The sequence below is a fragment of the Mastacembelus armatus genome, chromosome 9 (assembly GCF_900324485.2).
Source record: "Mastacembelus armatus chromosome 9, fMasArm1.2, whole genome shotgun sequence".
Classification (NCBI taxonomy): domain Eukaryota; kingdom Metazoa; phylum Chordata; class Actinopteri; order Synbranchiformes; family Mastacembelidae; genus Mastacembelus; species Mastacembelus armatus.
Window position 1 is genome coordinate 17,360,901 of NC_046641.1, and position 12,293 is coordinate 17,373,193.

Below are 12,293 nucleotides of genomic sequence, written 5' to 3' on the forward strand. Positions count from 1 at the left end.
CTTTGTCTTTGACAAAACTGTTGATGGATCTGAGTTGATCCTCAGAAATAAAACCTGCATTCTACTCCTAGGTATGAACCGATGGTCTGAGGCAAATCCAACTGTTTTGACACACCTCTTGTTGCCTTCAGCCACAGAGAACAATGACTGTTTGTTGGTGCTATCAACTGAAACTTTTGTACCTCCACAACCTTGGAAATAGTTATTCATGGGTATTACTGGCAGCAGAAAATAACAAGTCACCAGAAACTGATCAGTAACAGCAAACAAAACAACACTTTGTGTTCTTGCAATGCCATGTTAATAATACAGTGTGAATAATCACTGTTAGGCATTGAGGATCATCTTTGTTTCACTTCCACAAGTTCTTTTCCAATTTTTCACATCCCTTGTTATATAAGATTTTGTAGTATAATTAACTTGTTAGCATTTGCTAATTAGCATTAATCACAAAGTACAGCTTAGGCTGATAAGAAATGTCAATAGTTATGTATTTAGTCAGAAACGCACTACAGGGAAATTTTGACACGATGATGACACTAGATGGTCCTAAATGTTATGGAAAAATAGTTGAACATTTCACTCAAATCCACAAATGTCATCCTCTTAGTAGCATTAGAGGAGCAGTTGGGCATAAGTGATGTCATTTCATCTATCTGGTTAGTTAATGGCAATCTATGAAATATATTAGTGAGGAGCAAAACTGTGGACCCACAGACCCTTCAGTGCCCAGAGCTGTGCTGTAAGTCTGGCTAAAAATGAACTGAAAATATTAAAGTACCCAAAAATGTCATGTACATTATGAAACCTAAGTGGGCATGTTGATATAAATAAGAAAGAGTTATTGTTTCAGAATTCTACTTACCTATTAAAAACTGTTTAAAAAACCGGCAAATGACAAGCTTCAGTGGTAATGAACATGGACATTCTTCTTTATGAGGGCCAGGGACCACTGTCATGTGATGGATTAACTCACCAAAATACTCCCAGGATGTGTACTAGATGTGTAAACTCACAAGAAGCCCTCTTTTTCCTTTCCAAACTCTCCCTGTGGCTGTTACTGTAAATACAAATCTGGTGTCAGTTAACTGCTCTGGTTAAAAAGGGCTGAAAATTTGGACTGTGGTTTTCCATTCAAAGCCACAAAGCTGCTGTCCCTCCTTCATCTCTTTTTCTTACCATCTCGTCTCTTCTTCCCCATGCATCTCTCATTCCTCCACATTAAAGACATGCTGCTAATTCAGAAAAGGCTTGTCTTTTGCTTTTAAGTCTTATTGCACAATCGCTCAATATCCTGTTTGTGCAAGAAAAAGGCCAGGAAAGGAGTGTGTTAAGAGCAGTGTGTGCGTGTGTGGGCTCCAAGCCTCATAATTGGCCCACATGCACTGACCTTGTTAAAGCTACCTCAGTTTTATAATGGCTTTCATTGCTGGCCTTTGCGGGTCTAATGCCAAAAGTGGCATTAGCTCTAGTCTGTATTTACACCTGAGATCCCAGTAGATACAGGGCTAGACATTACAGGCTTTCTTAATGCTAATCTGTCCTAATAGATTTAGCATTGATCTGTGAGGCTGTAAAGCGGTTAGCAAGGTTCACAAAAGGTCGAAGAAAAGAGCTGCTACTGTGACTAGGCGGTTATCTGATGCCACTGTTTTGCTGTTAAACATGACTTCATCCCATATATATGCTCTACAGAGATGAAACATGCTCTCGTAAGAACAGACTGGAAACCAATGGTGCGATTTAGGTATGTAGATTTGCTGATATAATGTACTTAAAGGAAAAGGCTCAGGCGATTGATGCACAGTACATCAGAAGTCTTCTTTCTGATCAATGCTGTGTGTTCAAGTATGTTGCGTATTATCTGTGTAATTAATCGCATAGATGTGTATGTGTACTTGAATTAGACTCATTAAATGAAGTCCAGGAACCACTTTTTAGTTCAGTCCGTCCATCCATCCATTATCTATACCCACTTATTCCTATTTAGAATCACAGGGATCAGCTGGAGCCTATCCCAGCTGTCTTTGGGTGAAAGGCAGGGGTACACCCTGGACAGGTCACCAGTCCATCACAGGGCCACATAGAGACAAATAACCTCACACACTCACACTCACTCCTATGGGCAATTTAGAGTCACCAATCAACCTGACATACATGTTTTTGGACTGTGGGAGGAAACTGGAGTACCTGGAGAAAACCCACTTCACACTAATTCACACTGATGCTATTGGCAATTATGCAAAAACAAGGCTACAACATATGCACACGCATACATAGTTGCACAGTCGCATCAGTCTGAGAACAGTCTGATTGTGACAGAGAGGCAAGTATGTGTAAGTATGTAAGTGTACACATTTAATTTTGATTGTGTGTGTACTTGGGGGTAAATGTGTGTACGTGTGTGTAGGTGGGAGTAATCATAAGCCTCTTTAACATCAGTGTTGTGGTTAGTTACAGTAAATCTTCTTAGCCTCTTCTCTCACCCACTGCCTCTTTCATCTGTCCACTCTCTTTTCTGTCACTTCCATCTTTGTGATTCTCCGATCTTCTTCATTTTCTTCAAGCTTTCAGCCCCTCACCTCCAACAAACAATATTCACAAAGGCTTGTGAACTTACAGCTCAAAAGTCATTACTCTTACAACAAAACTACCAGAAGCAAAGCTCTTTTGTAGTTAAAAAGAGTTGGTGGAGAAGGAAAAATATAATCCTGTGGGTTCTTGGAGTTTAGAGAAAAGAATAGTACAAAGAAGAAGTTTTATTTGGGTGAAAGGTAATACACCTGGCGACACCACCAAGTGCTGAAGTGTCTAGCAGCACACACTGAGAGTAAGTGTTTACAGGTTAACTCACTGAATGCAAAAAGGAAACACGATAGTGTTTTCTTTGTAAGGGTGAAGAAGTCAGGAAAAAAGCAACTTTGAACCAGCAGGATACAGGACACCTACAGGCAGGGAGGGAACTGGCGAATAAGAGCATGTTTTGGAAATCAGCTCGTGGAAGATAACTACAGCTGATCTAAGAACAGATCTTGCGTTGTGGCCAGAAGTACACTGAGTTGTGTATTTTGCAGAGCTGACAATAACATGGGAGGATGCAGTCAAAATGGCCTGTGAGAGGAAAAAGCTTTGATAGACAGAGTTGGCAGAGGCAGAGGATCCTGGCTAGAAATCAAAGACCTGCCCAGTGGAGGCTGGTTATAGGGGTGTTGTTGTCAGATCAGTCTTGTCCCTGTTTAATTCAACTTGGTGTAACATTTAACGCTGTACTGATAAACTGACAGCAGTAAAATTGGAGAACCAGTTAACATTTTAACTTGAATGTATTGAAAAGCATATTCCTTTTGTGCTTTAGTTGATGAAGGTTCACTGAAACTATATCTGTTCATTTACATTCAAGGATAATAAAAAGTATAATATGGATAATATGGGAAAGGGAGAGTGTGAAGCTTTGTATCTGCTCTCTTCATAAGCCTATATTCAAGAACTTAGTTTGGTATTAGTGCTTACTTAAGGGGTCACAAGGGTCTCACTGTCTAAGCCTGTCTTTTGGATTGGCACATGAGCCAATCCACACACAGACACAGATGCACACTTTTTCATTTGCATTTCTTCTTTATGCAGAGATCATTGTCATACAAACTGTGTGCAAATGACTGAAACAAGGAGACTTTAACGTCAGACTATTTTATAGATATGCGCATGTGCAGATATAAAACTCCTCACACTTTTACCACATACGTACAATATAATGATACACCACACACAGACACACACACACTTCTATTTGCATTCCCATGACCATAACAAGCCTTTCATTATCACTCTTGGTGGGTATTTCCCCAAAGCCTGTTTGCATGGCTGTTAAACAAACTGGGTGTTGGTGCATCTACTATCTAGAGAAGAATCTTTGTTCCGTTTTTACACAAAGAGCCAGCCATGAATAGCTCACATCTACACATAATTGTCTGATAGCGCTTGGTACTAAAACACATAACCAATGACCATGAATAGACCCTGTTTCTGACACACACCTACAAGTATTGTAGCCATCGCGTAAACAAAACACACAATTGCGTAGAATGCACTCAACAGCAGTACAAATAATGAAAAAATATATGTGCATGTATATGCACAGGCATGCACCCAATAGACAAACAAGAACAAAGGGAATGCATTTAAACAGGCAACACTGACTTAAATTCAAAAGCTGTAGAAGTAGATCAACTTTATCTTTCATTCTACACTCAACATAAAAGACTTCATGTTTTCATGGCTGAGCTACTTGGCAGCTACAATTCTGCTTTCTGTTTTATCCTTGTTAAAGTGAGGAAGAAAACTAGAGGATCGTTCTTCAAAAAGAATAGACAGATCAAACATGCAGATCAAAAAGACAGCTCAAAATATCCCAGTCGTATAAAGTTTGCTTTGAACATAGTTTCTGTAAAATCATGAGATACTGTATGGAGCAACTTTAAATGAACATAGATATATAAGATTGAACAAAGTCAATCAGCGAGCAGGTCAACACAAAAGGAGAACATTTGCTTTGCTATCGCATGTTTTCAAAATATTACGCAGCGTATGGCATTTGGTAGAGACTTTATCTCAACCACTTGATGATGAATGTAAAAATTTTGATATGAGCAGTTCCTGTTTGATTTAAAGCTGCAGTAGCATTATTTTTGTCAACATTGGATTTACAGCATATTTGTTCATTTCACTGTTCGTTACAATGACATGCTTTCATCCAAAGTTTCATACTAATGGTAAGCTCGGTCACGTCTTTAGAACCAGATACTATAAATGTGAACAGATGTGGTCTGCGCAAATCGCTGTATAATGGCTACAGAGTTACATGATGTCTTCATTAGAATTTATTTTTCAGCATTTGAAGTGATTTGTTATGTTTGATCCACTGTGATATATATAATAAGCTGTGCTCTCAACGCACAACGCTTTGAACTCGTGTGTGCCAGTGAATGTTTGTCTGTGTCTTGATTAGCCATCCTTTTGCTCAACCATCTGCTGTAGATCATGGCTCTGACTGCCACTACACATGTTAGGACACACATGTTAGGACACACAGAGTAACCGCCAAAACCTCTTAAAAAAACATCCACACAGCTCTGCTCTCTTTATTCTCCCCTGACAATATCTAGTCCTGGTTCAGCTTGTTGTCTTTGAGATCAGAAACACAGACGGACGTCCTGGTGGCTCAGAGCCAAGGTACACAGCACACACACATTGTGGGTTTGCAGCCGGCTCATCGCTTATGTTGCATGTCACCCTTGTCATTTTAATTCAACTTCACTAAAACAGGAAACTCATAAAATAAAACAGAGGGATAGAGAAGAAGAGAGAAGATCAGTTCACAAGTGAGTGCAATCCATAATGTAACAAAGCCGGATAAAACAGGAGAGGTGAGCAGGTCTGTTTGATACACTGAGACCCATCTGCACCCCATCTCCTCTGCAGCACGACGACTTTGCTCCACATGTTGCCTTTGATATGACTCCACTCACACTTGGACTTGATAAAACTGGAGGTTTTGTGGTTCATGCATGTACCTCTATACATATGTGGTTGTCTATATGTGTGTTTGCAAGTTTTTATGTGAGCCTTTTCGTCTCAAACTGTGCCACTTCCACATCGTCTAGTTGCAGAACCTCCACACCTACCCATGCACACACACACACATGCACATACATACGCACGCACGCATATGTGCGCACGCACATACACACACGCACACACACACATACATTTTCCATTTAGGTTTTAATTTCCATCCTTCTCCCCTTTTTCTTTCGTCTGTTTAAACAGCCGGCAAGCTGCCTGTAAAAGCCATGATCTGTTTACATGATAGGCTGCCTGGTGCTAGGCTGTTTAATGCACAGTCATAAATTATACAAGAACTCGGCAAACTCGAAGTGAACATCATACTGCAGGTTCAACATATGCCAAAAACCTGTTTCACCTTGGATCTGGGACACCGTTCAACTATAAATTAAGTGAATTCTTGGCTATTTTTCCCACATTAAAAAAAGAAATCCCTCACAGTCATAATGAACTAAAAATCACCTATATGTAATGTACCGCTTTAGTAATAAATTAGCCATGTATAATAAATTCTGCTTTATAATATTCTCTATAAATGTAATTAAAAAATTTAAAAAAAAATTAAGACACATTTCATTTACTTGATCTCGTCTTTGCACACTTTACGGTGCTCAAGTCACTGTAACATAAAATATCAACATCACAGATTACATGGTAATCAGTGAATCACTTTTTGTGATTGTTATCAGTACACACACTAATAAATGGTCCCACCAAGCATTAGTCCATTTTACATGGAAGTACACTGAATTATAGGAATGACCCACAATCAAACTGCTTATTCTTTCAAACTATTTTGACCTTTAAGCATTATCGCTTCAGGGATAAAGAGAGGAAACCAGGGTAAATTAGCTCCGGGTCAAATCAGAACTTAAAGTGCAAAGGTAAAATGTGGCTAATAATGAGGAAAAGGTGCTCACTGTGAATAAAGTAAAGCATGCTGGTGATCATTAACAGACGTTTGGGTTGTACACATTTTGACCTATGTGACGGTGAAACCTAAGGAACATAAAAATACATTAAAATATATCCCTGACAGTCTATAGAACCAGTTTCTGCCCGCTTTAAATATAGTTTGCATCCCACATGTACAAAGGTGTTTCCTCTTTCCTAATTTTGACGTTACATGTAAAAATGTAAATAGTGTCATCATGAATAAAATATTAACCATGATTAATCAAATCCAGGCTTAAACCATATTCACATGTGTTATCTACATCATCAGTTTTGGTCAGCAATCACAACATCGCTCTCTAAAGGCTTGAAACCAGAGACTGAAGGGATGATGTCATGTGCAGACCAAGGCTGATCATGAGAGACTCTGTGGACATGTGACAGCAGTGATTTACTGAAACTATGGGAGGAGATTTAGTGGTAAAGGTTCATGCCTGAAGGCAGCACAGTAATGTCCAGTAACATTGGCTGCGTGTTTCATAGTTGCTCTTCATTAACACAGTTACATACACACACTGTATGTCAAAATTCGAAATGGCTAAATAGGATATGTGGCAGTGTTTAATATAGGTTAGGAAAAGGACAATTGGTGACTGTAAATGTGAGTGTTTGTCTGTAAGCCCTGTGATATACTGGTGAGCTGGGATTGGGCTCCTCCCATCATGCTATAGCATACATAAAAATGCAGTGTGTAACAATCCACAACTGTTCTGACTGTGTGGATTGTTAAATTTGTGCTTACACTGAATGAAAAAACATTTTATTTGTTTTCTAAGTTGGAAGTATTTCTGAATAATACAAAGACAGCGGCCCATTGATGACTTGGACAGGAATACAATTTAAACATGGAAATTTGAGTTGTAACTTTATTGGGTCTAACATACGTTAACAGCTGATGTGCTGGATTCGGACATGTCTCCTACAACATTGGCTCTTCCCTCAGTTGCTAACGACACTGTCGTGATATCACATATTCGCCAGTTCTTGTTACAAACCCCTAAATGACGTGGATTTGTATAGATGCTGATCAATACAACAACAATTGAATTGGTGTCTATACCGTAACTCACAGCAGCTCCAGGGAGAGGCATGGTGCCTCCAAACTTCTTCCATTTCATTTTAGGGCCACTGTGCTCTTGGGTTTTATACTCTTGCCCTGCTTCACTACAATTTTATAGCAGAGGTCTACAGAGAGTTTCTTGAACTTAATGGCTTGGTTTGTGTTTTGACATGCAGTGTGAATTGTGGGTCCTGTTTCTAATGGTTCTACCTACTCCCCCAACACAGTTGCTGGGTTAGTACTTAGATGAAGATTTTGCCCTTAGAGAGAGAGACTTCCTACCAGTGTCGAAACATATATCACTTGTTTATTTTCTCCTTCTCTCACATAGAGCCTCAGTCCAAAGTGGGCACAAGACTGGAAGACTGGATTTGGCACAAAGAGAAACCAACCAATGCCCCCAACAAGCTCAACCAAAATACAGAGAAAGTGGCAGACAGGCAGGGTTCATGGTATTCAAATTATGTCCTTGGTTGTCCATTAAAAACAGAAGCGTCAAAACAAAACAAAGGGGCTCTGTGGGACAGCTTGGCCAAAACCCTCACGCAAATCATCTGCTGTTGACACACACACCACCTCATGACCATGAATACACTCTTTAACACCCTCTCCCGACACACGCACACACAACCACACACACACTGAGATTAACTAAACTAACCAAATGCGCATACACACATTCAAATAGCACACAACCCAACAAAACACATATGTTTGCATATGCATCACACACAGACACACACACACACACACAGCTCACACCAACGCTCTTCTCGTGGTAAGTGGGACAAGAGTGGGATCACTCCATTTGTCGTCCCACACAAAGCTGCTTGTTCAGTCATTATCTGAGAGAGCCTCTTCTCTCCTCTACAGGCAAGATGACCGGGTCACGGCTAAAATAGCCACTTCTCCCTCATGTCGCTTCTCTGTCTCTCTCTCCCCCGCTCACTCTCCACCCTCTTTTATAAACAAAGCCCAGCCATTTGTTTTAGCCAGTAAAATCGGAAAGAAATGGAACATTTGCAAACCAAATGAGGCTTATATGGCAGGTTCTTGTACCTCATCCAAAGCAGAGGCTAATTGTGTGCTTCTCCCCTCTAAGCAAATGACTGGTAGAGAGAGAAGGTGGGAGAGAGTGAGAGACTACTGAAGTGAATGAGGGGAAGGGCTATTTGTTAAGGAAATCAGGAGGCCGGTGAGCTTGTGTGCAATTACCTTTTTGCCTCGTCAGTGATCACTAAAGCAGACTACAAAGCATCGCTAACAATATTCTGATCAATTCAGAAATCCAGATTATTTAGAGATATTTGAATAGAACTGAGAGAGGTGCACCTCACAGCATGGATACACACAGTTTATTTACCAAGAACATTCCTTAAGTGGGCTTATATCTCCAACTATGTAAGCCATTAATGGTTACCTTGAAGTCTTAATCCTTTAATCTTAATCCTAATGTACTCCCTGTAAAGGCCATAGACCGAGTTAACAAAATGTGCTGCCAAAATGACCTTAAGGAGACACTTTCACTGTTATTAACTATGTAATGCTGCTGTTCATTGAACATAAGATCCTTAGCACAGTATTATGGTGATTTAGGTAAAACGAATAACTTCTCAAAAGCACTTCCACTTAAGACAGAACACCTCACCTACTATCAACAAACATACAAACAACATTTTGTAAAGTTTCTTTACCTGTGCAGTAACAGTTTTTTTAACAAGGGTGTGAATATTTTCCACATTTATGACTGTAAGACAAAGTATTTGTCTAAGACACAACAGTCTTAAAACTCTGTGAGGAGAGAGCATTTTGTGCTTTTTGTATAATTAACAATAATACAGCTATTGTTGCAGGTATACTGTACCTTTATCTCTTCATGTATGATGTGTAATCTGTAATCGGCTAATTTCATGTATGTTCATGTGAGATAAGCTGCTTTCTGATTTGTGTGGTATTAGCACAGCAGGTGTTTTGATGGGACATTCTGAGGCGAGTTGATGGTGTGTACTCTAGTCAGAAAAAAATGGTACTAGGTGCCTGCAGAAGTTGTGTAATAAATGTAACTAACTGAACAGCTAACATCCAAATGCAACACTGCCCAGAAGCTGCTTCCCTGTGTGGATGAGGAGGAGACAGTTGCATATTTTTGCTGTTTAGGGTTAAAGTGTCAAAGTATTGTTAGAGAACTTAGAAAGCACTGAACCAAAAATGTTAATAATTACCTCTTTTTTTTATAGGAACCTAGGGAGATGTAGACTAAGATCCATGCATTGTCTGAGGTTCTGCTTTTGTTTCCATTTCCACGCTCTGGGGAGAAGTTCTTTGACTGAACTTTGTTCCAGGAGGTTAAGGTTTCAGATACACTGAGGTGGTGCTATATGCTATGGATCCTGAGAAAATCACAAGAACTACTGGCAATTACAAAACAAAATAAAAAGAACACATGACTGAAACACCCTGGAGCTACTGCATCACAGTCCCACTGCATTAACTAATTAAGAGTTAAACCTTAAATGTGACATTGGTGGTAATGACGCAAAAGCAATTTACTGAAGTTTCTTTCAAGTTATGGAAAAGAAGTTGAAATCATATTTCCTCATATTTACAAGTTGAAAAATCTGATAAATTACCAAGATGTTACATGAACCTTTGCAAAGTCAATGCTGTGACAAAAGCCTTTTCTCCACAATAACGACTGTATTGATCAAACTGGTCCAGTGAGATATGTATGAAAATTAGCTGAATTAAAAGGGCATTGTTATGTACCATTAACCCTGGAAGCTAAAAAATATCTGGTTTCATAATACCATCTGTCATGGGTTTTGGTTTACGTAACACACAAGCTACCTTTCAACAACCAATGAATATGGTCTTTAATGGTCTTGAGGATTGTGCTACATATTTGGATGATTGGATGATGTAACACCTGTCAGGCTCATGGACATTTTATTCCTGCTTTGTTTGAATGACTAACAGTTGGGCCCTTGACAGTAAACCTAGGAAAATGTGAATTTGTAAAACCTTACCATATCTTGCTACAGTTGTGGATCCGGGGTCATGTGCAGTCTGAGAGAGCCAAGGTTTTAGATACTGATGAGTTTTCTGTTTCTCGATGACTTGAGGTTTTTGAGTCTGGTCAGTTATCTCTGCTGTTTGTACCAGAATCTCGCAGCTGTGGAAGCTCTCCAAACTGACTTGATTAAAGCAAAATCTAAATTTATGTGGTCAGCCGACTGTCAGCGAACATTTGCTACCATTAAATCTCTGCTGGGTTCTGCTCCAGCTGTGCTACATCTTGGCTTGGACCGGCCTTTCTAGCTTCACATGGATGTAAGCCATATTGGAGCAGGTGCCGTATTTCTTCAAACTGACAAACAAGGTATTGATCGTCCTTTTCTCTTCTAAGCGGTTAAACTCTCACCAGCTGAATCACTCTGTGGTAGAAAAAGTTGCTGGCATCAATCTTGACACTGCAGAATTTCCATTTCTACCTTGATTTAATTTTTAGCCACCTCATTAATGGTAACATCTTTCTGTAAAACAAAACCAGCAGAACAGCTAGGTCAGCTGGTGGTATTTGGAGAAAGCAAGAACAACAACAAACTGGCAACTTAAGGAAGCTTCAACAGCGGGTATAATGATATGTACACAGTCCATCCAATCAACCCAGTTGAAAGCTGGGGAAAATAAATGAGAACTGCAGGAAGTGAGGGGGAAAAGCATCAAAATAAAAATCCAGGAAGGGACGTGCTGGTGAGTCGTGACAGTGTCAGGGTTAGCCCTATCTTGTCTTCTTGGGTTGGCTGTGGTTTTTCAGAGGGTGGAGTTGAGATCTTGTCAGTGATTCAGTACACCTGAGTAAGCAGGGATCAGAAAATTGTAAATTTGTCCTGCAAGATCCTCCTACTCTCTTTCCCTCGCCTGCCGCCTGAGATTGTTGTTGTAATCTCTGTTTCAAGACCAAACATCCTTTAAATACCGGCCATGAAGACAAACCTTAGATGAGAGTTTATAAATATAAATATATTTGAAATATAATTTACTATTATGGTCTAAGTAAACAGATTTTATCTTGAGATCTTTTTTCATTTAAATCACTTGACTCCAATTTCTGTGCATGCTTTGTGATATCAGAGCACCTGTTTCTTGTTGAAGTCAAGTTACATGGAATTAGTTTCCCAGTTGGAGTTCCAACTTCAGGGGTGGTTCTATCATATTTTTTTCAAGTAGGAGGTCAAAAATATCTGACCTTTAATGTGCATGAAGTGCATCATAATTAGAAAGAAGCTGAAAGTCCAAGCTGTTTTTTGTTCCTTTTCAGTCTTGGTGCCTGTATTTCTACACAAACTAAACTTTCACGTCTGTGCACCCAAAGGCTCCCTTTTTTCTGCTGACCTGTTTTTCAGCCCTTTTCCCAACAGTTTCTGTCTAGATTTGTGCACTTGGATAATAACACATCATTCTGTAAACTTTACTACTACAAACCACAGTTTCCTCTGGCAAGTAGCCTTTCTTTGCAGGGCGACAACAGTCACACACAGACCAATAAATATTTTTGAAGTACCACATGTACCTGGGCCTAGCAATATTGCAGGTTTGGGGCTTGTCACTGGTCTGAGCTTCTTTGTGGTTTGCCATTTAGACTGAATCTCGATGG